This window comes from Aplidium turbinatum, chromosome 2 (genome assembly GCF_918807975.1).
Source record: "Aplidium turbinatum chromosome 2, kaAplTurb1.1, whole genome shotgun sequence".
Taxonomy (NCBI): domain Eukaryota; kingdom Metazoa; phylum Chordata; class Ascidiacea; order Aplousobranchia; family Polyclinidae; genus Aplidium; species Aplidium turbinatum.
Window position 1 is genome coordinate 20,623,697 of NC_137473.1, and position 23,404 is coordinate 20,647,100.

Genomic DNA, 23,404 nt, shown 5'->3' on the forward strand with positions numbered 1-23,404 from the left:
GGTGACAAAATAATACGGCACAGTACTTTCAGTCATAACAGAGATCACAATCAGGGTATTTCTTATTTATTCAATATTACTGATATCACTGTCATCATTCAAATTCGGTTTTTAACCGAAAGCCTAATCAGTAGGAATTACTGTTACGGTAAATAAAGTTAATTTAATAAATTTTACTAAGACGATTGCCGAACTTGCCTATGCTATATGGACTGGGGTGGTGACTATGTTATGTTTCTTCTTTGTTGTGTGAGCCTCTGGGGCCAAGAATCTATTCTTTTACCACCCCAGATTCATGATGTTCCTGGACAACACAGGGAAGCTACTAAAGTTGGTTGCATCATTCAAGACGCACAGACCTTTCACTATGTTAGGTGGCTTAAAGAATAAAGACGGCGATAATGTAGTAAGCGGTCTGTTCCTTGGCATCACTTTCACAGGAGGAAGAGGCCAGGCCCATTAGTGCATGATTGAGTGGAAAAGTCCAACGCCCATGCAAAGATGATTGAGGCACATCCACGCCTGCCTTTGTTGTGTCTGCTTAGCTCTAATACCTGGGATGCAGATATCTGGTCACTGTGCGCAGAAGTACTGTTTATGGCAGTGAGCACTGCGGCACTAAACAGGTGCACACTGCACAGTACCCTGCTGAAGAGCAGGTTAGACAAGGGCTAAGGCTGCTATACACAAACTATCAGCCCTCGCTCCCTGCTGAAGCCTGCCAGGCGCTTGAGTAACGGGTCTGCTACTATTTGGCTAGTTTGATTCGGCTAGTTTCCTATTCCGGAATGGCCCATTTCGGTGAGTCCGATTTGGTGAGTTCCCTATTCGGTGAGAACCTTTTTCGGTGAGAGCCCTATTCGGTGATTCTTTTTTTAATTATTGGGTACGGTACCGTAGCCTAATTATCATTGCCGTTATAGGGTTAGGAGCAGGGGGTTAAGGGGTTAGGGTCTTATTTTAACGTTTAGCGACGTTAAAACGATATAAAAGCGGCAATGATAATTAGGCTACGATACCCAATAATTTTCAATTTTTTGTGACTTCAAACATGAAATCATTTTAGCAAACTTTATCGAGTTGAAACTACGACACAACGAACAATTACGCGAATATAGTTTGAAGAAAAAATGCATTTTTCAAAACTGTCATCCGTGTTTTGCTTCAGTAAGCACTGTATTGATGTATATATTTTCACACTATATACATCAACAATTATGAGAGAACTGCACTACCGGTATTCAATAATAGACTATAAAGACATACGATAAAAAACAGAAGAGAAAACAGTTTGCCGTTGTGAACACTTTGAAGGTAAGTAATTAGCAGAACGAGCGAAACAAGATAAACAAAACTGATAGCGGGTTTCCACTCTGCTTGAAATCATGATTTTTTGCGTTTTATTTCGATAACTTCACTGTCTTGATCGTTGTTATTCACTCACACGAAAAGGAAATGAATCGGCTTGTTCTCCAACTGTTCCAATTATGAGCTAACAATATCTAAATGTTTACGATAAGGCGTACTGCATGCGTAAAACTTTGAATCGTTTCAAGCAGCGGCTCTATTAAATTCGGTTTGCGACCTAGGTGTCAATATAAACAAGACAGTAAGCTTAAACAAAGACTATTTTAATTGAGTAATACGGTTATGACGTCATCACCTTTCTCGCCCCCCCAAGGTTTTTTGAAAAGTCGGCGTCTATGTCTCTTTTATCATTTTTAATGTAAAAATTCCTATTATGGTCCCTGTGTCTGGAACAAATCCAAACTGTGCTGTTGAAATTTCCGACTTTAGTTTTGGTCTCAATCTTATCATCATGATTCGGAGTAAGATCTTTGTTAGATGATTCACAAGGCTAATTGTTCTGTGGAGTGAGCATTCTGTTGCTCCGGTTTTCTTTGGTAAAGTTATGAATATGGAACGACGGAACGTACCATATCACTAGAAATGTTTCCGGTGTCATAAATATGATTTAAAATCTCAGTGGTTAGGTCTAAACCTCACTCATCTAAAGCTTCGATAATTTCAACTATAAAATAAACGATATTGTGGAATAAAATATAACATTCTCTAAATAAACAGAAGGTGTCGTTGGATTTGGAATTTTGTAATAGTTGAAGATTCTAATATATTCTAAGGTTGCATACAGACGGTGACGTAGGATACATGTCGATTTTATGTTACGAGCAAACATTTAAATTTAATAGTTCAAACATTTTGCGCTAAATTTCATTTCAATTTATTTTTCTTTGTCGGAATGCAAAAGAAACGATATTGTGGAATAAAATACAAAATACAATTCAAAACTGTAGCCGAATAGGGAGCTAGCCGAATCGGACTGTAGCCAAATCAGACTAGCTGAAACGCGCCATTCCGTGAGTAATGCAGCATGCGATGTCAGATTTTTGCGTGGTGACACCATATCTTGGCGGTATGTGAGCAATCTGTCTAATGTCATCCCAAAGTATTTTGGTTCAGGGCAGAAGGTCAGAGATTTTGGTTTGTTCTGGGCATGTAGCTTATGATCGGCTTCTCGATTGTGTAGATGGAAAGCTGCTGCGAGTTTGGGTTTTGCTGAGTTTCAATCATTATTTCTGGAGAAGTGGAGATGAGCAGAGAGGGTTTTTATGTCCCGGCTCAAGAAGGTGTTCTCTAGGTTTTCCTTGACTTTGTGGAGTGAAGAATTGCCAAGTCATCTGCATATGCATACTTTGCGGAATGCGGAGGCCGTGGTTGTGGGTGTACAATTGAAGAGATGCGGAACCAGGACCAATCTCCGTGGAACACCATTTTGCCATGCCTGTGTTTTGTCTTTGCCTGAGTTATGCCGCAAAAAGCTAATTTATTAAGCTGCAAAATGTGACGCTTCACAATTCACACCTACTTGAATTACGTGTTTTAGAGTCTCTTACAAGTCAACAGTTGTGAACTGAGCAAATGGCAGTTTAAGCAACATTTCAACAAGTGGCTGAAGTTCGCAAATGATAAACTGAACAAGCAGTAGGCTAACTAAGCAAGTCAAAACTCGTGATGACAAAGCAAGTCCAATCTGAGCAAGTAAACCTCATTTGCAGACTTGGCAGTAGCTGAAACGTACTGAAACTGTTGTTTCTATATAACTAGGTTTTATTTTAACTTGCAAATGATTTTTTTAGAATATAGATTGCTTATACTAACAGAAATTGATCCTGAAAAAGATTACCATTGACCAGCCCCTCTGTTATACTGTTAATAAACCAAAAAAATACCGGTAGTGATTTAAGTCAACTCACTTGCTCATTCCAACTCCAACCAGGTCCTCGAACAACACGAAAGCCAAGCATAGTTAGTTGTGTGTTTATTGTTTACATTGGCCTTGAAAGCTAAATAACAACCAAAACAAATGATTAAACGGGTACAACCTATTTTGTCCCATGAACACTTCATCTCACGATTCCATCCCCTAAAAAGATCACGAAAAAAATACACCCAGAGCCGAAGTCGCTGATTGAAGTTGCCGCAAAATGCACAAGCGCGGTGCTACTTTTGCTTTGTGGCCTTGTAGCAGCAGGGTTGCCATATTGGCAAATTTATTGCCAAAATAGAGAAATCTGGCGAATTTTTAAGACGTTTGGCTCTTTTTGATAACTGATTTGGCTTAATTAATTGTTTTTGGCAATTAATCAATATGTACCAAAGACAGGCAAGACACAACAATACCACAGGGTTGAGCATTATTATAACAATAAATTGAAGAAGCAAAAGAAGAAGCAAACTGCTTTGCTGAAGAGGGGAGAAGCAGCGACACTGAAGAGGAGGATGGTGGTAGAGCCACAGAGGACTTTTTTGCACCACTTTACGCAAAAAAACAAGAAAGCAATGCGCGTTGAATCTCCTGCAGGAATATTTGGAAGCGGACCCTGAGCCCAAGTTAAGCAGATCCAGATTCACAAGCGGACCGATAAAAATTTTTACAACATAACACTCCCATACCGTCAAGTGCTGCAGTGGAAATATTAGTTTCATTGCAGCACTTGTCCATCACCAGACTTTACTCGTTCATCTCTGACGCCGACACATGCCCCATCGGCCTGACACTACCAAGACACCAGACAGGCATGGGTTCACCTCAACCGTCTCCGTACGGGCGTCAGGCTTTTCCGCTCAACCATGCACCAATGGGGAATGGCCTCTTCCTCCTCCTGTAAATGTGGTGCCGAGGAACAGACCGCAGACCACATCATCAATGACTGTACCATCCTCAAGCCACCTAACAGAGGAAGGTCTGCGTGTCATGGATGATGAAACCATAGGCGCCGAATTTTCAAAATAGCTGGGCGGGCGAACACATACTGTCACGTCATAAAGGTTATTTTGTGCGTTTTTCAAAGGGGCGATTTTGTTACGTTGTTGGGCTAGCCTAGTTTTGTGATTGATATGTGCGGGTTGCGGGACGAAAACTGCCATACTGTACTGGTTCCATAATTTCATTACTATTGTTGATACAACACGATAACACACACACAATACATCGGTGGGTTCATACGATAAGTCGCTCCTAGCGGGCGCACAGATAAGAAACAAGATGCTGTAATGCAACGCAGAAGCGATTTTACGGCAATTCAGCTCTCCCGAGAAGCCCTTAGCGGAGAAAAGAACGAAAGGTATAAAACACTTTTTACAAACGGCGCTCCATAGCATAGTTAAACAAAAAATGTGCTTTTCCGAACAGTGCTTTCGGAGATAAACTGCGCAATTATTTTGCCTTTGTCAAATACATCAACTTCTTCTTTGTGAGCAGTCATGATGCAGGCATGGTTAAGACGGGTGTCTGACAAATTGTTCGTAAGCAATTGTTCGTAATGCAATTGTTCGTAAAATTAATTCTTCGTAAAACAATTCTTCCCAAAGCATTTTTTCGTGCATGCAGTTAAAATTTGATGTAAACGAAGAAATGCTTTACGAAAAATTGTTTTACGAACAATTGCTTACGAACAATTTGCCTATAACCGTTAAGACATTTCTGCGTCATGTTCGTTCGCAAGTAGGTTTTCATTCTTCGCAGTGTGCTAAAAGATTGCTCCGCCTCGCATGAATTGCACAGCAAGGTCAAATACAGCTTGGCAAGGTTTGCGCAATTTACTTTGATTTATAACACTGGGCTACGAGTGGCAGAGTGGAGACAAACGGCGCGGCTGGACACTTTTGCTCGTTTAACGGTCAATCAACGTTGCATGAATGTAACAATGGCAATAATTGACGAAAACTAATCGCTTAATTAGTAGGGCCTATCATATATATGGCGACAAAACCCTGCGAATAAGGTAAGTAGGCTAGTATCAGAAGGTGGCAGATGGGTACAGAAATTTTGGGACTTAAAATTGCATTAAATTTTTTTTCAATTCCTAAAATGTCCGGCGGGCGCGGTTCACCCGCCCGGGACTCGGCGCCAGTGGATGAAACCAAAGTCTGGCTGCTCTCTAGTAGCTTTCCAGTGCAGTCCGGGAACATTGTGAATCTGGGGTGATAAAAGGGCCCCAGAGGCTCACACAACGACGACTATTGGGCAAGGACATTTTAAACTCCAAAAGCAGGCCTAAGTGACGAGCACTTTGAAATGCTCGTATTTTTCAAAGGAAATAAACATAATAGGCTATTGAGTAAGTTTTTTGAATAAACATTGTTGGTTTTGTAATTGTGCTGTTATTTAGCATGGATGGCTCTAACACTATATATCAAACATTGCGCTAAACTGGACTTGCATGCAGAGCTGGCCAGGTGCAGAATTTTATGTTTAGATTTGTGAGTAATTGAAAGTAACTGTAACTAGTTACTTTTTGAAATCGGTAACTGTAACGGTAACTCAGTTACTATTTTGGCCAAGTAACTGTAACTAAGTTACTTTTAAAAGTAACTTTGCCCACCTTTGATAGTGATTAGGGTTAGTGATCACGAGCTACCACACTGGAATGATCTATTCACTTCCAACAAACATTTCTAGACAAAATTACAAAGAAAAGTCCCTTAATTTTGTGGTGGCCCATAGAAATACAATAATTAGTTCAAGGGAAGAATTTTAAAGTGTTTATGAAAACTCTGATCAATGACTTCGACTTCGTAACATTTCTTCTCTTGATCTTTTCAGGTGACGAAATCGGGGAGCGAAGTGTTCAGGGGACGAAATAGGTTGCATCCAAAACAAACTGCCTATAAGTCCACCTTTAGCCCTTTACGCTCCTGGTGGCAATCGTGGTCATGGTGGCCAAGAAGTTATTAAAAAGCCTCAAAAACTACCACGCCGGTACTCGGCAGGCTATGTTTGGTCGTTCATAAGCCAACATTTATCCACTTTGTTGGTATTTGAAACTTTTTAGATCACCACTCACGTTTCTACATGAAACTTTTTTCTTTTTACTTACAATCGCAATTTAACTTAATTCAGAAGGTCCTTACTTAAACCTAGCGGTCTATACATTCTTATCCAATTCTCGGAGAAACATTCGGGGGAAGGGGTAGGAATATACTTAAAAAGTGTTATTATTAATAGCAGTAGGCAATAAATGGGCAATTTTTTGTTTTGCTTTAGGGACAGTTTTTTTGTGTTCCATTTAGCCTATCTCAACATAAAATGACAAAGTTTTTGGTCTGAGTTCTAAGAAAAAAGTGTGCAGGGCGAAAATTCAAAATGGCCGCCATTTTTCCCGAAAAATCATGTTTTTAGCCATACCTTGGTCATTTTGGGGTATTTTTACCTGGTTGTGGTGTCTTACCCTATGTTTGTGGGGTCAGGCAATCTGTTTAAGCAGTAATAAATAGGCTATAACTTTTACATGTAGAGTTATGATATAGTTTGACAAAATAACCCACTTTTTTAACTTATTTTGTGGTTGTTATTTCGATCACCAACAGACTACAAACTGTATGAAATTGTCCTGCCTTCAGCTAAATCTATAAACAAATTCAAACACAAAAAGGCACTCTGTCAGGAAGTAGCAGGTGCAAATGCCTTTGTAAATAGGAAGCCCACAACAAAAGTAACTCTACACTTTGACACCACACAGAGAAGTAGGATAGACGATAATTGCCCCTGTCTCATCTTAAATTTCCGTGATGTTGAATACACTGAATGTAATAAGATGATCTCTTTACATTCTCTCTTTTTTGATTTTGAAGATAGAGACCAAATAGTTGCTCTTTTATGTTGAGACGATGAAGAGACTACAGGTAGCTGCCAATGACCCTCGCTGGTCTGCAGTACGTCTATGGGAGCAGATTGATGCCCTCGTGACAAATGCCACAAGCAGAAATCTCAAGATTGAGATAGGTGTTGCAGAACAACTTGCATCAAAGCATGTGCCATATCATTTGCTTAGTAAGTCCCATACATATGAACGGTTTGATACAGACAATCTTACAGCTATGGCTGCTCTCGAAAACAAAATTAGTCTTCGTAAACTCATTGTAAAGATAGAGCCAGCATTGCAGGCCTACCGCCGGCAAAACAAATCTGTGGTTGAAACTGCTCTGGCAACTCTTTTAAAGCTCGTAGCCCATGAGGGAGATGGCAAGACAGCATCTTTAGCAGAACAGTTTGATTTGATTTTAGATGAAACTGGAGTATATAGTATAAGTCGTTTAGCCTCTACAAACAGCCGCAATGGCCCGTTTCGGGGAGTCCGATTCGGTGAGTCCGATTCGGTGAGTCCAATTCGGTGAGACCGAACCCTTAACGGGGGATTTTTTCAATTTTTTTTTTTAATTATCGGCAGGGCTGCGATTTTTTCTTTCTTGTCGAACGACCAAAAATTCTGCGTTTGTTTGTCGAATAGTAATATGACGTCATAAGAGTCAGATTATACGCGTATTATCACACAAGTTGTGTGGTATCAGAGTCACTTACTTAAGTTTTTAATCGCACGCTGGTTGAGTGATTGCAAAGGAGTATCAAGCGCTAAGTTATGTACCTACCGGACATGTATATTATTTGTTTTGCTCCATGGAGAACTGTTGTAAACGCGAAACTGAGGATCGCAAAAGAAAAAATCCCTTAGGCTATACACCTAGCGTAGCCTACTGTGAGAATTTTTCCTTTGGCATCTCTTTAGTCTCGCTTGGTACGTAAATGGTTAGGCACGTACCCGCACGCAAACACAGTTAGGAGCGAAATATGCAAGTTACCAAGAAACACAGCGAAGATATAGTGAAAAATGAACTGCAGATAAAAGAAAACGCAACAATAGTACGATAATACAAAACAATGGCGTAATGTTACAGCGTTTAAGGTGTGCCGAGATGGCAAACAAGCCCCTTCGTACAACATTGCAACTTTAGACCGAAACCCAGATCTTTCGATTGTTGGTGGTACTTCAACATGAGAGGTTGTTTCAACTTCCTGATGAGCTTGAACATCTAGTGAAGCCGTGCTATCGCCAGGGCCTGACCTTGTATTTGCAGATGGTAGCTCACCGACCGAACTGCTTGTGCAAACTCAGAAACGTCATCACTGTCTCGTCGAGAATGTAGGCTATCGATGCGTTGTTTCTTGTGCACTTGAACAGGTTTATCTATAAAATTTTATTGTTGAAAAGTGAAAACGTAACAGGCGCATTTTACTAAGCATGCTTTTGCTTACCACTATTAAATTAAACATGTTCTAAATTGAGAATGCTTTGCTACTAAACGCTATTAGCCGGAAGTTTACCTGAATGATAAGTTCCAAAGTGACATGGCAATGCTTCTCTCGATAGCTCCTTCGAACAGATCCCGCACTTCACTCGCTGTTTGCTGAACCTTAACCGCTTCTCGGTAAGACCGACCGAAGCTTTTGCAATCCGTGTTGTCGGAGGATTCTTTCGTTTTTTAGTCATTATAGGATACTGGTAACTGAAGACTATCTTATCTGTAGTTGGGCAAAGCTATGCTGTTCTTACAACTTGCCTATTACCTTGCCTTGTCCACTCCCAGTGACTACCTACTATTCTTCCAGAAGCGAACTCTTAATATAGCGACCTTTCTTATCTGTGTTTCTGATTCTGAACATCTGGTCGGAAACTAGGCTATTTTCTTGATGTAAAAAACTTGCGTAATAAGTAGGCTTTATTGTGTTCTTTTATTGTGTGCTTCTGCGATTATTTTCTCCTGTATCAATCACCTGCTTTAAGTTATATAACGAAAAGGAAATCTTAAATTTGTTTTCATCATCATGCACTGGCTACATAAATCCATCATTGCTTTAATCTTTCAAAGGATGGCATCTCGCCTGGTGCGAGACAAATTACCTGCAGATGTCCAGACTTCCCATCCAGCAAACTTGTTTATACATGTCATGCATTGTGACTCAACGTCTGCAGACGTTGAATCAATGTAAAAACGACGGGTTTGGTAGCTGGGTTGTGTGCTTTTGTGAATGTGCAAAATTGCCTATTACGTAATCACAGAAACTCTTTTAGTGGAAGGAAGTCGAGTTGCAACCGTGTTTATCTGTCTACTAGTCTTTATTCACATTGCAAAACATTTCTGCAATCTTGGAACAACAAGTGCATGAGTCAGACATAAATACAAACACGTTGACAACTAAAAGTAGCCTACTTCGGTTATTTTATCTATAAAAGAAACCGGTTGTGTCGAATAGCACGAAACGTGTGTGGCGAAATGTTTGATGGCAGGCGTTAGAACTTCAATCAAAGCATTTTCCCGCAGTGTTCAAAATGTTCTGGAAGAGAACTCCTTTCCATAAAAATAGCGGCTTTTTTCATCTGTATTTCTGAACATCTGGTCGGAAACTAGGCTGTTTTCTACATGTGAAAAACTTTCATAGCAAGTATCCAACAGTCATTTTACCAGAGCAATATTGTTAATTGGCTCAAACGGTGAAATACAAACTGGCATAGACGTTGACAACTTAACGTAGCCTAGGTTATTTCATCTATAAAAGAAACCCGTTGTGTCGAATAGCACGAAAAGTGTGTTGCGAAATGTTTGATGCCAGGCGTTGGAACTTCGATCAAAGCATTCTCCTGCAGTGTTCAAAATGGAGGCGCTAACGCCTTGGGAGTTTCTCGTGTGAAGCGTCGCTTTTAGACCTTGCTTTGAAGTACCTGGCGCAAGAAAGTTTACGCAAGTCAGCACTTTTATGATTGCATCACGTGATGCCCCCCCCCGATTGTTCCTCGACCTGACGACGTTTAGTCCTCTCTCAGTTTTTTTCCTTTCCATTTTTTTCGTTTTTTTTTTTTTCCGTAAGGCATGGCGTTTGTCGAATAGTGATGGCGCGTGTCGAGTGACCTCGTCACCGAAAAAGGCAAAAATCGCAGCCCTGATTATCGGATACCGTAGCCTAATTATCATTGCCGTTTTAGGGTTAGGGGTTAGGGGTTACAGGTTAGGAACTCACCGAATCAGACTCACCGAATTGGACTCACCGAATCGGACTCACCGAATAGTAGCAGACCCACAAAGAGCGGCGTTTTACCCGACTTGGATATCAGGTAGATGCAGTCTATGATTGCATTCCCTATATGAAGCAGTTACTTGCCAAGACATCACTAAATAATTTTGTTGGAGCTTGTAAAATTTACCTTGAGAATGATTTCATCATAGCAGGATTCAAAGCACTTGCAAATTTAACATGCCGAGTGACAATGCCCTTCCTTAAAGGGGTACTAAAGGAAAAACCTGACTTGGCGATTTTCCACGTTCTTTGTGTTTAACATGCTACCATAAAACGATTTTCAATAAAATTTTGCCCCATTGCGGTCTGACCACCATTGTGCGCGTGCTTTTGTCAGAGCTTTCAAAACGAGATTGGCCTGAGCAACGAAGCGTGCGACTGTAAAGAACGTCATAAAGTCTACGTCATAAAGTCTAGCAATCAACCGATCACGCAGTAATTGTTACTGCGGGCGATTTGACTGTAGGCTATGTATGTATGTTAGGGTGGCCAAAAAAAATTGAAATTTTTTATTTTTGTTTGCACACCCTCTCATTTGAGGAGGATTCATGAAAAAATGACACTGTGAAAATTTGAAGTGAATCCGACAAGAGGAAGTGCTCTCCCACCGACCTCTAAATTTGCTTTCTTTGGCATAATTCGTCAAAATTCCTTGAATATGTGATGTAATTCTTTTTTGACTTATCTACATTGCAGTTGCAGCATTTTTGTGTTAACCATTGTTTTACTCTGAATTTATGATACAATAAGTGTTTCCACATGCAGAAAAACATAAATAATACACAAAATAGATCACATTAACATGCGTTTGGTATGAAATTAAATGCACTGATCTTTAGCTAAAACCGCATAAAAGTACGTTCACCAGTCATGATCGCAACGCTTCAGGTGACAACACATTGCCCAGAAAAAGCAAGAGAAATGTTTGTAAAGAGTCAAGCCATTGGTTGACTTTATTGCACTTGTTGGAAGCAGCTTTCTGTGGTGCTCGACCACTTAATAGAGGAGCTGGCGCAGTGGGGCTGTTGTTCATTTTTTGTAAGGACTTCATTGAAGTCAGTAGCTAATTTGACTGCCCAGTGCCCGCTCTGCACAATCATTGACGGCTATGAGATGACGCCAAACTTTGCATGCTTCTTTATAATCATCACGATCATGCCATGTGTCGACAGAAGCAGTGACTCGAAAAGGTTAAGTGAACGCTGTGTTACAAACTGTGCCAAAGAGAGACGTTAAACTTGACAATTTTGTTTGGGGCAACACGACGAACATCTTCGGGAAATGGGTCTTTCTTAAGAGCATTAACGATTGCCTTCTTTTCATCATCTGTGTCATTATCACTGAATAAAGGCAGTGCAGCAAGATCCTCACTAATGTACCACAAGCGCAACCTCAACTTTTTTCTGCCACTTGAGAAATTGCATTGTCAACCTCTTTACAATCCTCTGTGAACTGAAACATTGCTAGGTCATTTGTAGGGGCAGATATTGATGAAGGTGCTGCAAACTAAAAAGTGGCATAGATGGTAGTAGTTATTACTTTATCTGCAACTGCACTGCACGCAAGTGGCAGTGTAATCTTATTGACCTTCATCTCGTAGTAGAGACGGTGAAGAACCCCACCCGATACAGGCAGCTGACGTGGCCCTCAAGAGAGTAAACAAATGGACACCCACTCTCTAGTGTTGACTCTCTTGAGGGGCCATGTCGGCTGCCTGTATGGGGTGTGGTTCTTCACCACCTCCACTACGAGATGAAGATCAATAAGGTTACACTGCCACTTGCTTACAGCAGTACAGCACAGTTCTTGTGAGTGAAAGCTAATATTGCTACCACTGCAAAGACTCACGTTGTTACCAAACTAAAACGCATCCATCAAGAGCATATAGGAGAATCAAAGCACAAAGGGAGGCGAAATCCAGCTTCCCAGATGACCTCAGAAGCTGACTTCACCCAGAGCTTAAGTGCATTATTTGATATTGCAATAGCTAACTAGGAGTGCCGCACAACAATACCAGAAGACTGCCAGTTTTTGATAGACCAATGTGGTGCATGACAGATACTGATGAAAACAGAGGACCCAGTGCATCGGCAAGCTGCTGCAAAGTATACAAAGCGCAAAGATGATGAACAGAGACGCAACAGAAGTCGCATTGATCCAGTACCATCAAGTGCTGCTGCTTTCTCATCTGAAAATGATCAGCAGATGATGAAGATTCTTCCAGTGACCCGCTGTTTGCACCGTAAATCCAAATAACACCAAAACAAAAGAAAACCCAGTAGGAGCAGCCATTACCAAAACACTGCATTATCGATAATCCACTGTTTAATGCAGCACTGAACAGAACTATAGCGTTGTCAAGTCAAGATGTCGTCAAGCAATGATGATCGTCACTCCTGCTCTTGCTGCAGCTGGAATTGATATAAATGAATTGACAATGTCACATTCCTCTGTTATGAATGCTCGAAACACCTCACGTGAAAGCCTGGCAGCTGCAGTGCGGAAAAATTTAAACCAACAGTTCCACTTGTAGCTCATTTCCATGGTAAACATTTGACTAATGCCAATGGCACAAAGTGCGACTCTTTGGCCATTGTAGTTTCTGGTATGCATGTTGAGATACTGCTTGGCATTCCGAAGCTGCCTGTTGGAACGGGATCACTAATGGGCCAAAAAGTAGTGGAATTCATACACGAGTTGTAGCAGAGCATTTAGCTGCACTTTGTTTTGATACGACATCACGCAATACTGGAATCCACACTGGAGCTATCACTGCCGTGCAGCAGGCATTTAATCGAAGGCTGCTATTTCTTGCATGCCATGATCTCAAAGTCGTCAATGATTGTGTAGAGCGGGCACTGGGCAGTCAAATTAGCTACTGACTTCAATGAAGTCCTTACAAAAAATGAACAACAGCGCCAGCTTCTCTATCAGGTGGTCGAGCACCACAGAAAGCTGCTTCCAACAAGTGCAAGTAAAAGCCAACATGCCAACAGCTCCATTAAATAAAATCAATGGCTTGACTCTTTACAAACATTTCTTTTGCTTTTTTTGGGCAATGTGTTGCCACCTGAAGCGTTGCGATCGTGACTGATGAACGTACTTTTATGCGGTTTTCGCTAAAGATCAGTGCATTTAATTTCATATCAAATGCTTGTTGATGTGATCTATTTTGTGTATTATTTATGTTTTTCTGCATGTGGAAACACTTATTGTATCATAAATTCAGAGTAAAACAATGGTTAACACAAAAATGCTGCAACTGCAATGTAGATAAGTCAAAAAAGAATTACGTCACATATTCAAGAAATTTTGACGAATTATGCCAAAGAAAGCAAATTTAGAGGTCGGTGGGAGAGCACTTCCTCTTGTCGGATTCACTTCAAATTTTCACAGTGTCATTTTTTCATGAATCCTCCTCAAATGAGAGGGTGTGCAAACAAAAATAAAAAATTTCAATTTTTTTTGGCCACCCTAATGTATGTACATCAAAACAGCACATTTCAACATCAAAACAGCAGACAGTTTGCTCAAAACATCAGATGTGGTAACGTGGCTTTTGTTATTGCTGGACTTTATGACGTATTCTCGAGCTGTGTTTGCACGTTTTGGTCATTTTGAAAAAAATGAAAGTAAATGAAACACTGGACTTTGAGCCTTGCCAGCGCTATTGAAAACAAATTTTTTTGGGTAATTGTTTTTGAAATGTATTCTTGAATGTTCAGTTTACTCATTTTAATGCTTAATTCCGGTTTGAAATTTTCCTTTAGTATGCCTTTAACTGTGTAGAACGAGCAAACCAGGATTTGGTAATTGACATCCTTCCTCAGATCTGCAGTGACCTTGCTGAAAAAAGACACACCCTTCGGGACTACCATGTAGCATGGACACATGTGAAAATTCTTGAAGAGATGTGCATCCAGGCTGGAAAAGGAGTAGAAATGCAGTGCAAGCTTGAGTAGGTGGAGTGTTGATCTTAATGCTGCTAGAGCAACTTCTCTCCATACACGGGTATCAGACCAACGAAAAAAACCTGCCGACAAACAACTTGAATGCAGAGAGGTACTTGGCCAAGTTCGGTTATCTTGCTACACCATCGACCAAACACTCAAACAGAATGTTCACGGCAAAGAGAATCAAAGATGACCTTATGCTATCAGAAAGACAAATCACTGAAGTTGAGCGGTCAACCACTACTATTCTCAATTAACTAGTTTAATGGAGGTGACCTGAAGCAACAAGCAGTAAACAGAAGAAAAAGCAAAGGTTGAAAGAGAATTTACAAAAGAAAGTGACAGCCAGTGGTTTTATTGACCAACTCCTTGTGAAATAAAAAAACATGGGGGCTTTTTACATCTGTCCATGAAGTAAACACTCTTGTTTCTAAAAAAGCCACCTGAGCTAAAGACATTCTTAAGGCAAGAAATCCAATATCAGAGAGTCATCCACCAACATGATGCAGATGTTCGCAGAGATCTTTACCAGGTCTGACAGGTATCCCAAGAAGAGATGATTGAGAACCTCACTGTACTCCTTGGAGATGATTTCCAAGTTGAGGAAGCAGTGGTCTTCCCTTGTGAAGAGGAAATAGTGCAAACACTTACAGGAGCTAAAGAGGCAGAGGGTCGGGATAAGGAAGGTCTGGTGTTCTAGCCAAACCAATCACATGCCGTCATATAGGATGTATGAGAAAACAAAAGTTGGTACTTTGGGTTTTACCTCGACGATAATGGGTCTGCTACCATTCGGTGAGTCCGATTTGGTGAGTCCGATTCGGTGAGTTCCTAACCTCTAACCCCAAACCCCTAACCGTAAAACGGCAATGATAATTAGGCTACAGTACCCAATAATTAAAAAAAAAAAATTGAAAAAATCCCCCGTTAAGGGATCGGACTCACCGAATCGGACTCATCGAAACGGGCCATTCCGGACGATAATGGGGATGAAACATCTGACGTGTGCTGGCACTGGAGATGAAACTTGGCAGCGACCACCTGGCACTGATGACATTCAGGACACCATGGAGCAACAGATTGTCAATGTGACAGTTTCAGGAACTTCAGTCTTTTCTCTTAAGAGAACCATGTTACATTTTAAACAATGCCCCTGAAATTGAAACTGTGTTTAAAGAAATAACCAAATAAAGGAGAAAAAACGTTAAATTAGCATTTAGTCAACTTCCAATTGTCAGTGACTTTTCTGATATGCACTAACAGATTGCCTGACCCCATAAACATAGGGTTGGACACCAGAATCAGTGAAAACAACCACAAAATAGTGAAGTTATGGCTAAAAATCTGATTTTTCATGGAAAATGGCGGCCATTTTGGATTTTTGCTCTGCATACTTTTTTCTTGGATACAGTATCAAAAATTTTGTCATTTTATGTTGAGATAGGTTAAAGTGCCTCTGACAGGAAAATAAATTTGCTAAATTTACCTAAGATACCAAAGAGATGACACTAACAAACTTCCCTGACCAACAAATCGTAAAAAATATCAACAGGCTACTAAGTTACACGCTTGCAAACTTTCGTTCACTTTCGGCAAATCTGGCACTCATTCAATTGCGAAAATAAAAACGGCAACTTTGCTGTGATGTCACCATGGGTGGGAAGGATACATTCTTTCTCTGTGGCGAGTTGGTAAGGTATGGTACGACTGCTTCAAAACGTCAATGTGTGGGGCTCTATTGGTCTAAAGCATGTGCAAAATGAGAATTACCGAAATGAAAAAGTCAACTTATTATTATTATCAGGTTTAGATCAAATAGATTGAGTTTATTTTTATCAAACAACATCTCAATTCAACTGAAATTGCAGTTTTTCTAAACTCTTGTAGGGCTACAATTTGGATAATTTTTTATTTGTCCTAATCTGGCTATAGCCATTTGCAGTGTAACAGCAGTATCTCACAGACAGTACCCTTAATTTATGGTTGAGGTAATGCCTGGAAATTGCTGTTTATGTGACAGATTCAGTGACAAAGACGTGTGCTATCTTTTCATGCTTTCAAACAAAACAAGGTGCTGAGAAGAAAATAGTCAAAGTTTTCTTCAAGTGTTCGAAAGTGGGATGGACCATACAAAACTAGTCGTATATTCTTCACTTCAATGGAGATGATTTTGTTAACACCACAACCCGATTTGGATCTTCTCAGCAATGAGTGGCGTGCTGGGAACTGTAGGTGGTGCGTTTGCCACAAGTGCGAGTCTATGTCCCAGCCTAATGAATGTGTATGTTGCCATGAAGTGCCACAGACGAAAGAACTTTTGAAGAAAGACGCATCTAGCTGTGTTACCAAGTTGACCAATTTTGAGGCACACTTACATCCTGCAGTTCTGAGGATTTTTTTTATGAGGAACAGGAAGAACTGGAGAAAAAGCAATAAACCGAAAGGAGAAAACGGAGACCTATCAAAAGAGTAAGGATGCTACATTAGGCTAAAAATACCTTCAACGCTAAAGAATGCACACTAAACGAAGTGATTTTATTTCCTTGCGGGCAGTATCGGTAATTAATCGCTTACACTACAGGCATGTATTGGAGTGGATACTACATTACTACAAGGTGGTGCTCTCGGAAGCAACAATCGGATTGTGCGGCCGTCATGCATTGTTTGGCGAATCCGAAACAATTTTCAAGTCCATTGTTGTTCCACTGTTCAGGAGAAAAGGGGATGTGAGAAGTTGCAGTGCATATAGAGGTGTAAAACTACTAGAGCATGGAATGAAAATTGTGGAGCGAATACTAGAAAAGAGGTTAAGAACATTGGTGAAATTAAATGATATGCAGTTTGGATTTATGCCAGGAAAAGGTACAGTGGATGCTCTGTTTATATTGAGAAGAATGCAGGAGGAATACCGAGAGAAGCAGAGAAAACTATATATGTGTTTCGTCGACTTAAAAAAGGCATTTGACAGAGTACCAAGGAAAGTGATGGAATGGGCAATGAGGAAAAGAGGTATACCGGAGGTATTAGTGAGAGCTGTGATGTCTATGTATGAGGATGCAAGAACAAAAGTGAGAGTTGGATCAAATTATTCAAACGAGTTTTCTGTGAAGGTTGGTGTACACCAGGGATCAGTTTTGTCACCTCTGATATTTGCTATTGTGGTTGACGTTGTAACTGAAGGAGTGAGGGAGGGCTTATTGAGTGAAATTTTGTATGCAGACGACCTGGTCTTGACAAGTAATAGTATGGAGGGAATGGAGAGAAAGTTTGAGAAATGGAAAGAAGCATTTGAAACCAAGGGTATGAAAGTGAATCTTGAAAAAACAAAAGTGATTGTGAGTGGAGCAGAAGGAACAGTTGTTGAGAGTAAAGTAGATCCCTGTGGAATATGTGGCAAGAGAGTGATGAGAAATTCAATGCAAGAAATGTGGAAAGTGGGTACATGCAAGATGTGCTAATGTCAAGAGAGCCGCAACAAGATTGGCAAAGTGTTTTGTTTGTGGGAAATGCAGTAAAGGAAGGAATGAAGTGGAAGGCCATGATGATGAGTTCTGCCATGGCATCGAAACAGTGACAGACTTCTGTTATCTGGGTGATCGGATAAATGGAAGTGGTGGATGTGAAGCAGCGGTGACAACAAGGGCAAGATTGGGCTGGGCAAAGTTCAGGGAATGTGGGGAAATGTTGCATGGCAGAAAATTTTCACTAAGGATGAAAGGAAAAGTCAATCGGAGCTGTGTGCGGCCTGCAATGCTATATGGTAGCGAGACATGGGTATTGAGAGAGAGTGAACTGGCAATCCTGAGAAGAACGGAAAGGTCAATGGTGAGAGCAATGTGTGGGGTGAAAACGAGAAGGGAAAAAAGGACTGAAGAATTGTTGGATATGCTAGAGATGAGAAAGACCATAGACCAACTGGCAAGGGCAAATGGAGTAAGATCGTATGGACATGTGATAAGGAGGGAGGAAGGAAGTTTTATTAGAAAGGCACTAGATCTAAAGGTGGATGGGAAGAGGAAACGCGGTCGTCCAAGAAGAACGTGGAAACAACAAGTGAAGGATGAGTTTAAAAAAGTCGGACTGAAGGAGGAAGATGCAAGGGACAGGGTGAAATGGAGAAAAGGGATTAAGACAATTGCTGCGCGGAAACAATCGGCCACCCCCACTAGTGGGGAACAAACCGACGATGGATTATGATGATGATGAGATGGCCGTTACACCGGATTTCAACGGCCAACTGAAGGCACATTATGAGAGAGAGAGAACTTTTATTTATTTATGAATAGTGATGAATGATGATGAATTAAATATGAATGATGATTCGTACGATTTCTTCATTTTTCACTTCAAGTATATTTTAGGTTTTGTAGGAACATATCCAGTACAGTTTTATTAAACTGCTAAAAACAATAAATCTTTGAAAAAAGCAACCGCTTGTACCAACTCCGACCAAACAGTGATCCACCAATTACATCTAGAAAGCATTTGTTTTATCCGTCGCTAACGACGCCCACCCACGATGATGTAACACCACCAAAGTCGTCCCAGAGCAGTGAAATATGGAGTTTCGCCTGCGGTGGCGCTGCGGAACTGTCGTTTTGTATAAATTTCGCCCTAACCAGTCGAGCTTCGAGGTTAAGATTAAAAAGTTCACTAAGCATAATTCTGCGCTAGAAAATGCTTAGAAAAGTTACTATACTTGGGTCCAACCTGTCAGGGGCACTTTAAATGGAATAGAAAAAAACTGTCCCCAGTGAAAAACAACAAAAAAAGTATTTTTGACCCGTGTATGTACACCAAGCGTGATGACCTAACCATCATGAAAGAAAAGGTATTTGAGTCTCTCTTTCTTGATATTTTCAGTGGTGGTGAACAAGTGACCTGTGGTAGCATTTATCCAGCACCTGCATTGGATACTAACTCAAACTTTTTGTTCTTATAATTTAAGCAGTGGCTATTTGACCGCCTCCGGTCTTTGAATCTGAAACACAATTTTACCGGTCATGACGTCACTATATAGGCACTTTTTTCTTTTTCTCTTTTAAAGCAAAGGACGAAAAGGGAAGAAAAAATGCCTATATAAGTTCTAAATTCGACAATTTTAATCAACTGGGTCAGTGACGCGTACCAGGGTTCACCTTAGCACTGGTCCTCTGGTTAATCCCTAGTGTGAGTTCCCCGCGGACCAGTACGAATCGTTTTGCACTGGTCCGACTGTCAAGTGCGAAAATATCATTGTATTATGTTGTTTGATCGTTTAGAGTGTGTACTTCTCTTCAAACAACAAAACATGTGATCCGTGAGTGTTAAACCGTAAGAAAAAGGCAATCGCAACATCACGTGTTCAAGCGTAAGAAAAAAGCAATTGCAACATCACGTGACGGTGTTAAATCGTAAGAAAAAGGATAATCGCAACAACACGTGAGCTCTGGTAGCCTAGTACACTAGTACAGTACTCTCAAGAGATTTGATGCATAAAAATGTTAAGATTGTGCTAGAGAGCATGTGAGTGATGAGGCATTAAATTAACTTAACAAATAGGTTGAATTAATACTGATTGTTGACTGTTAATATTGAATTAGGTACCATTGAATAAGAATATCGAATTAGGGGTACCCGGACATTTTGCCGAAAGGACATTTTGCCGAAAGACATTTTGCCGAAAGACATTTTGCTGAATGGACATTTTGCCGAAATTCCTTTTCGTGTTATATGTATCGATATTCTCCACAGTGTGTTTTAGTCTATCGTTCACAACCTTAGTCCTTTCGGCAAAATGTCCATCGGCAAAATGTCCTTTCGGCAAAATGTCTTTCGGCAAAATGTCCTTTCGGCAAAATGTCCGTGCACGGAATTAGGTACTATTGAACCTGCCATACATCTATGGGGTTGCAACCTAGTTCGTACCCTGAAAAGATCGAGAGAAAAAATTAAAAAAAACTGAAGTCGCTGATTCCGCAAACATTTTAAAACTTTTCCCCTGAAAAGATGGAGAGAAAAACGCAGTGTCCGCAAACAAACAAACTGAAAAGATCGAGAGAAAAAAATAGAACAAAGCCGAAGTCGCTGATCGGAGTTTCCGTTTTTCCGCAAACATTTTAAAATTTTCAGTAATGATCCTAAGAGTTTGCCAAAGTCGCTGATTGCAGTTTTAGCAAACATTTTAAAAGGGCTGTGGTGGGTGCAACCTAGTTCGTACCCTGAAAAGATCGAGAAAAAAATTCAAAAAAGCTGAAGCCACTGTTCGGAGTTTCCGCAAACACACAAACTGAAAAGATCAATAGAAAAAAATAGAACAAAGCCGAAGTCGCTGATTGCAGTTTCCGTTTTTCCGCAGTTTCCACAAACATTTTAAAATTTCATGTAATGATCATAAGAGTTTTTCGAAGTCGCTGATCGCAGTTTTCGCAAACATTTTAAAAGGGTTAGGGTTAGGAAAAGATTGAGAGAAAAAATTCAAAAAAGCCGAAGTCGCTGATTGCAGTTTCTGCAAACATATTAAAAGGGTTAGAGTTTAAGGTTAGGAAAAAATCAAGTGAAAAAATTCAAAAAAGACCAAAGTTGCTGATGGAAGTTTCCGCAAACAAACAACTGAAAAGATCGATAGAAAAAAATAGAACAAAGCCGAAGTTGCTGATTGCAGTTTCCGTTTTTCCGCAGTTTCCGCAAACATTTTAAAATTTATGGTAATGATCCTAAGAGTTTACCGAAGTCGATGATCGCAGTTTCTGCAAGCATTTTAAAAGGGGTTAGGAAAAGATTGAGAGAAAAAGTTAAATAACGTCGAAGCCGCTGATTGCAGTTTCTGCAAACATTTTAAAAGGGTTAGGAAAAGATCAAGAAAAAATTCAAAAAAGCCAAAGTCGCTGATTGGAGTTTCCGCAAACAAACAAACAAACTGAAAAGATCGTGAAAAAAATAGAACAAAGCCTAAGTCGCAGATCACAGTTTCTGTTTTTCCGCAGTTTCCGCAAACATTTTAAAATTTCCAGTAATGATTCTGAGAGTTTTTGTTTTCAGAAACTGCAATCAGCGACTTCGGCTTTGTGCTATTTTTTCTCTCGATCTTTTCAGTTGTTTGTTTGCGGAAACTTCCATCAGCAACTTCGGCTTTTTTTAATTTTTTTTCTTGATCTTTTCAGGGTACGAATTGTTCCGGAATGGTCCGTTTTGGTGAGTCCGATCCCTATTCGGTGATTTTTTCACTTTTTTTTGAAATTACCGGGTACCATAGGCGTCGAAATAGGGTGGGCCGGGTGGGCAAAATATGTTTCGCCCACCCTGTTTTCATGACACTTATGAAGTGTTTGTTACAATTATTTCCGTTTTTCATAAACGCTGGATTATCCAACCAACTGCAGCGCAACTTCTTGTTTTACGCTATGTCTCTCGCTAAGTATCCGACAGAACAAAGCAATTCCGCAACAACGCTGCGTTGAAAAAAAGTCAGTATTCACTGCATTGTTGTTGGTAAGGCAACTGCCACACGCTGGCAATTCATATTGAGAGAAAGCCACGTTTGATCTTTTCTCGGAATGGTCTTATTTTCGTAACATCACAATCAAACTTCAGTTCCCGGTCAGCGTAAGGGAATATGAATATGACATCATAATGAACATGACAACAAAATAACCGATACAAACTAAGGGGACGTACTGAAACAATCGCTTTTACAAATCAAAATGCGGCAAATCCGAAGGCGCCACTTTAAAGATAACAGGTCACGAGTCACGCGCTTTTTAGGTCACAAAGGAAAACATAAAAGAAGTTTGTTTAGTTTAGCAGCGCTCATAAGATCGCAAGGTGCAAGAAAGAAAACATCCAGTCTATTAAAGCTTAATTGTTGCAGCGACGCTAAACGCAGTCTTTGTGAGAAAGACTAACCACACTCTTCGAAATTACCTTCGGCAATTGCCGAGGTGATTGTAATTGTAAGGACCACAAGACTACAATAAAAAACTAATTTTCTTAGACTACACCAGACTAGGATGTTGATTCAATGTTGCTGGATGTTTTATTTGGGTTACTTCCTACTTCGCCGGCGCTTAGACAGGTGCCCAGTTGGGAGAATCTTTCATAGAAATATCACCCTATTTGCATTGATTAAACTCCAGTAGACGTCAAATTATTGTAAGCATCTACTCCTTGTTGCGCCTCGCTTTCCATTATCTCGTCCAGCTGATACAGCATTTGATGATACCGATTCTGACTAGATCATCACACAGACTTTGTGTTGCTCGCAGTCAGGGCTGCAATTTTTGTTTTTTCGGTGACGAGGTTGCTCGACACGCGCCATCACTATTTGACAAACGCTGTACCTTACAGAAAAAAAAAAAAAAGGAAAATAAAATGAAAAAAACTGAGAGAGGACTAAACGTCGTCAGGTCGAGGAACAATCGGGGGGGGGGGGGACATCATGTGATGCAATCATAAGAGTGCTGACTTACGTAAACTTTCTTGCGCCAGGTACTTCAAAGCAAGGTCTAAAAGCGACGCTTCACACGAGAAACTCCCAAGGCTTCAGCGTCGCCATTTTGAACACTGCGGGAGAATGCTTTGATCGAAGTTCCAACGCCTGGCATCAAACATTTCGCAACACACGTTTCGTGCTATTCGACACAACGGGTTCCTTTTATAGATGAAATAACCTAAGCTACGTTGAGTTGTCAACATCTATGCCAGTTTGTATTTCGCCGTTTGAGCCAATTAACAATATTGCTCTGGTAAAATGACTGTTGGATACTTGCTATGAAAGTTTTGCACATGTAGAAAACAGCCTACTTTCTGACCAGATGTTCAGAAATACAGATGAAAAAAGCCGCTATTTTTATGGAAAGGAGTTCTCTTCCAGAACATTTTGAACACTGCGGGAAAATGCTTTGAACGAAGTTCTAACGCCTGCCATCAAACATTTCGCCACACACGTTTCGTGCTATTCGGTAGGCACTTTAACATTACCCACTCGTCGAAGAGTGCCTGCTTTTCAATGTGAAATTGCTTTGTGTTTTAGTCACAATTT

At 40.4% G+C, this 23,404-nt stretch overlaps 1 pseudogene; it reads right to left on the minus strand.

Annotated features, from left to right (window-relative positions):
* The window catches only part of LOC145788417 (uncharacterized), a 31,983-nt pseudogene extending 23,134 nt beyond the window's left edge, over positions 1 to 8,849 (minus strand).
* Positions 8,850 to 23,404: the final 14,555 nt, after the last annotated feature.